Source organism: Myotis davidii, unplaced genomic scaffold (assembly GCF_000327345.1).
Source record: "Myotis davidii unplaced genomic scaffold, ASM32734v1 scaffold742, whole genome shotgun sequence".
Lineage (NCBI taxonomy): Eukaryota > Metazoa > Chordata > Mammalia > Chiroptera > Vespertilionidae > Myotis > Myotis davidii.
Window position 1 is genome coordinate 1,018,121 of NW_006293386.1, and position 5,481 is coordinate 1,023,601.

The following is a 5,481-nucleotide window of genomic DNA, read 5'->3' on the forward strand; positions in this document are numbered from 1 at the left end:
TAATTAATGTTCTTTGTCTTTACAAATCTAATTCATGTATGTTATAACTGGTACTTTAGTTTTTAACTGAATTAACTATGTATTTAAATTGATGCACATTCAGAGGACTATACTTATATTTCACCTTATAGAACAGATACAGGTGTGGTCCTATTTTTGGCTTTATCATGTTTGAAATATTTACAAACATACTTAACTTCTCCAGTAGGTGAAGAATGTATGTAGTATTACTGGATTGGTAGAATTGAGGTTCATGAAAATCTAAGATGAAGGACTTTAATATTATGCCAGTAGAAAAAATAATAATTTGTATATATTTGTGTAAAAACTAACAGCAAACTTAATGATTATTTTATGTAATTTGGTAAAGCCCTATGAAGATGAAAGTATTGAATCTTCATTTAGCAAATGAAGAATAATAGAAAAATGGCCTTATTAGTCAAGAGACAATACAAAAAAGTTGGAAGAGCCAGGATTCAACCCAGTGCCCATGTAGGATACCACTTGGTTATTCAGCTTCTCAGTAAAGGATGATAGTGTATGACCCAGGAAATGGTATTTTTCCTCTGAAATGATATGGATGAGCTTCTGCCCTGACAGTTTATGACTGGTGTTTGAGCATCTCAGAACCCAAACTACTAATGTCTATGATCTTATTTTGTTTTAGAGTTAAGACAGTCAAATGCCTGACATCTATAGAAGTGAGTTAAATATCTATTCACTGCTAACTTTACAAGCGTCAGCTAAGCACTTTGACTTTTACATCATATTTCAAATTTTTGCTGCTTCTTACATATATTGAAAATTTTCTCTTTTAAATAGTGAGTTATGATCCTTGAGTCATTTGTTATTATATCATTAATCTACTATGTGTTGTATTGTTGATGTGAAAATATTTAACCTAAAAATGTGAAATTCACTTCCTCAGGTATAGCATTCTTTTTATTTCTCTTGACATTGACAATATTTTATTATATGGAGCCTTTGTGTTGTAAATGGAGCAATACTATTATAATTTGGTAATCTTAAACACCCTACTATAAGCCAAAATGATTAGCGTAGAAATTAGAATTGAAATGAGAGGACGGCATGATTTGTGTATAAAACACTAATGACACACAATTATTCACTCACAACAAGCATGCTTTGTCTTTCTGTATGTTCATTTATCATTGTGAGTTGTCTATACCAGTACAACACTTCAGACTTGCAGTATTCAAGTAATTCATGACACTTAGAATTACATGTGTTGGCAGACTATTTTTACAAGTCTTAAACAGATGGTTTTATACCAGAGATTTTTATAAATATAGAACAAATAGAAGTACGTTGTTTATGGTCAAATTGTCTTTCACTGGATGAATTTCTATTAATTCGAGCATATTGAGTGTATTTCTCTCTGAAATTCTATTTTGTAACTTGTGTAATTGTCTGTTTCAAAGATTGCAATGCACTGCACATTTTAAAAAGTTGAAAATTTTTATGATAACCTAATTGTTAACATATTTTGCACAAATTTTAAGGATAATTATTCTTATTTAAAAATAGGTTGCAGGAATTTCCTTTGGGAGGGATTCATTGCTCAAGGCTCACTTTTCTATGACTGAACTGTAGTAGGTTCTGCGAGGAAAATTGATTATTCTCAGCCTGGTGTCTTCAGTTCTGTATTGAGTGTACAGCATATAGAGGTAACCTGTAATCAGATTACACCAGTGAATGCTATCATAAAATGGGAAAATTTGCATATTTATGAAGGGATATAAAATTATAACACATTATATGATTAAGCCAGGAAAATTAGGGTCTTGTTTATATGATAGTTGAACAAATAACTTTACAGAGTTGCAATCTTACTCATCTTTAAAAATTAATTATTAAGCTATAAACACATTAATTATTTACCAGCTATAATTTCCTATGATTCCTAAGGAATTCATAAGTACAGAAAACTTATTTGCTTGTTAGAAGCACTCACTCAGCCTTAAAGAATGCTTTATCATTCTTTTTAAAATAAATACTAACAGGATGTTTCCTAAAACATGCTTTAAAATATTGGTCCCATGTAAACATAATTGAGACATAATAATAAAAACCTATTATAACAAAAGTTTGTCATAAAATATAACTCCAAAGTTTTTATGTAATATCTACATAAAAATAATAAATAACTTATTGAATAGAGATGTTATAGATTTTTATTTACTACTCAGTATTATAAGCTCTTTCATATATTAATCTAGTAAGAAAAATGTAGGCACACAAACATATTTAAGCAAACTTTACTTATAACTGATTTCTACTAATATGAAATCAGAAACAAATGTCTATGTCTGTGGGTGCTTATGTCTTTTTTTCTATAACAAGTGCAGCATATATTTTGTATTATAATAGTTGGTTCCATAAACTCAAAAACTTATCAAACAACTGGTGGATAGAAAGAAACTAAGTTTATTTGGCCATCTTAGCATTGGGGGAGAGTGAACTAGTAGGGCATGGTATTGTGTTATAGGTCAAGTTTTTATGACAGGGAAGACTGTTTTATGTGCTAAAAGCATCGTGATGTTTATAGGATAAACTCAAGAAATCCCTGATTGTGTGTATGAAAAGATAATGGCACCCTGGCTGGTCTGGCTCAATAGATAGAGCGTGGTCCTATCGACTGAAGGGTCCTTGGTTCAATTCCGGTCAAGGACATGTACCTTGGTTGCAAGCTCAACCCAGGGCAGCGTGAAGGCGATGTGTCTCTTACACATTGATAGTTCTCTCTGTCTCTCCACCTCCTTTCTACTCTCCAAAACACAAAACAAAACAAAAACACACACACAAAAAGAAAACAGTTGAGAAAATATTCTCAGGTGAGGATTATCCACAAAAAGGAAAAGGAAAAAAAAAAAAGATAATGGCAACACAAGAATGACATGTAAACCCTCAGAATGAAATAGGGGTCTTTTATTTTTTATTCTAAATTAATACCAAGGATATTGTTAAATCATCTAGGATCCCGTATCCTTGTAAAACTAACTTTGTTCTACTTAACATCATATTTTCAGATGTTTACAATGAAAGAGTAAAGAATTTAGATTTAACACGCAAAATATTACAGTTCTTAGTTTCTTTTCCCTTTAAAAATTCCATTTTAGGGTATTGTCAACACATGGCTGAATATGACATGGAATAACATAAACTTATAGATCAATTTAAACAATATGGCCCCAAACAATTTAGAAAATATCTATATTCATGAAGCTCTATTGGGCAAAGGTATTCAGCAAAGATGCTATTGTCTTCCACATGTTTTCCAGAGAAGTCTCCATTAAAAAAATGTTTACAGATAAATTTGAATATATGTGGATTTTCAGATGTGTTTATATTGAAAAGAAAGAAAAAATATGGCTAATTTAGAAATATTCACAAATATAGTGTATGGACTTTTATTGGTGCTGGGGCACATAGGGAATTTAAATATACTTATTATACAAATGTGCGATATATTCTGAATTAACTACTTACGATGGTAAACAAAACTATAGCCCTGAATATGGGACACTCCTTAGTTTGAGGAATCCCTCATGCCTATAGATGTATAAATTTGGGATAAAATATTTGAGTAAGGGAATAATAAATGCAAATAATTGCATGTTTAAAACATCTCACTTTATCTCAAGTAAACATTATTTTTATAAAGGCTGGCAAATAACTAAAACTTGATGAGTATGAATGCCAAAATTTATATTTTAGAGTTCATTCTTGGAAGGTGAACTATTAAGTCATCAAAGTCATGAGATGCTAATCAAGCAGATAACAATACAAGTTTATAATCCATTGTAAAACTTGGAAAAGATGAATATTGCAATATATAGGATCTGATAAATCACATAAGACTCTGCCATTCCTGTCTCTCTCCTGTGTTAATAATTTAGAAAAGTAATATGGTATTATTGTTAGTGTCATATATGGTGAAATTTTGGTTATTGTAGGAAGTCAATGTAGATAAATAAGTTTGCTAGAAACTTTATCATAAAAATATAAATATTTAATAAAATGTTGTAAAACTTTGAATTAATTTTCCTGAATACACTAGTGTACTGTATCTAAACCAGAATTGTTGAATGATGTAGGTTCAGAAATAATATGAGTGATCTTGCAGTATAAACAAGTTAAAATAAGATATTTATTTAGCCTGGCCAGTGTTGCTCAATGGTTGAGCGTCAACCTATGGACCAGGGATAACAGTTCAATTCCAGGTCCAGGCACATGCCTGGGTTGTTTGACTGGATCCCCAGTGTGGGGCATGCAGGAGGCAGCCGATCAATGACTCTCTCTTATCGTTGATGTTTCTATCTCTCTCTCCCTCTCTCTCTAATATTAATAAAAATACATCAAAATTATATTTATTTAATGAAAACCTAATATCTTGCTTCTAATTTTTAAGAGCATAGCGTTAAGTATACAAAATATGTTATGGTTAAAACAAAGGGGTTTTGGAGAACAACACATTTTAATATCCCAAAATTTTCCCAGAAAACTACATGAGTGTGGCATCTCTACTGTTAGAGCAATTAATCCTCAAATGTATACATAGTAAATGGCATGAATATGTTTTAAGAAATAAGAACACCAATACAAAGATATTATCTGACAAACATTTCTAATATGAGAAGTCTTCCATGCCATTGATTTTTTTTTTTTTAAATCAAGTCATGCAAGGAACTCTGTGAAGTAGGCCACCATTTCAGCACAGGGGGAATTGTATATAGCAGAGCTTTAACCAGCACAGCGTTTCATTCAAGAAGACTGCTTCATGACTTCATTTAAAATTATCAGGGGCGCATTATCTGGGTACACAACAAGAAGCAATTATTGGCTTAATTAGCTGGCATTCACCACATCTCCCTCTTTCTCTTTGTTCCATTGCCAGGCAATTTTCTACAATCATTAAGCAAGGGAACTATAATTCCACAATGACCTAATTTACAGTTTCGTCTTATCACATTGGAGTATTTTAATGTTATTTATGACTGTCCTCAATAGGAACTAAGTCCATTGGGCAGAAAACACTTCAGGCTTAAACATCTAATATGCATTGCCATTTTCTAAATCTTAATTATATTTAATAATCTATTATGTTTTATTTCAGATAGATATTTGCCATGAATATTTGATTGAAAGGGAATATATATGATCTCTTCTACATGTTAAAATTCTGCAAGTAATTTGTATGTCTTTTACAAGTAAGTATACAAGTATCAGAAGAAAAATTTGCAACTAAATTTTAAAAAGTGAAGAAACTTTTACATATAACTTACTGAAAACAAACAAAAGATAGACAAATAGACTTATTCCAAGATGATTTTATCAATCAAACTCGGGCAAATGGTCAAGAGAAAGAATTTTCCCACAATTTAAACCACTGATTTAGGTGAATTGCTAGAATTGTAATTGTAATACAAGCTTCCTACATGAGAAAGCAAGAGTAAGTTC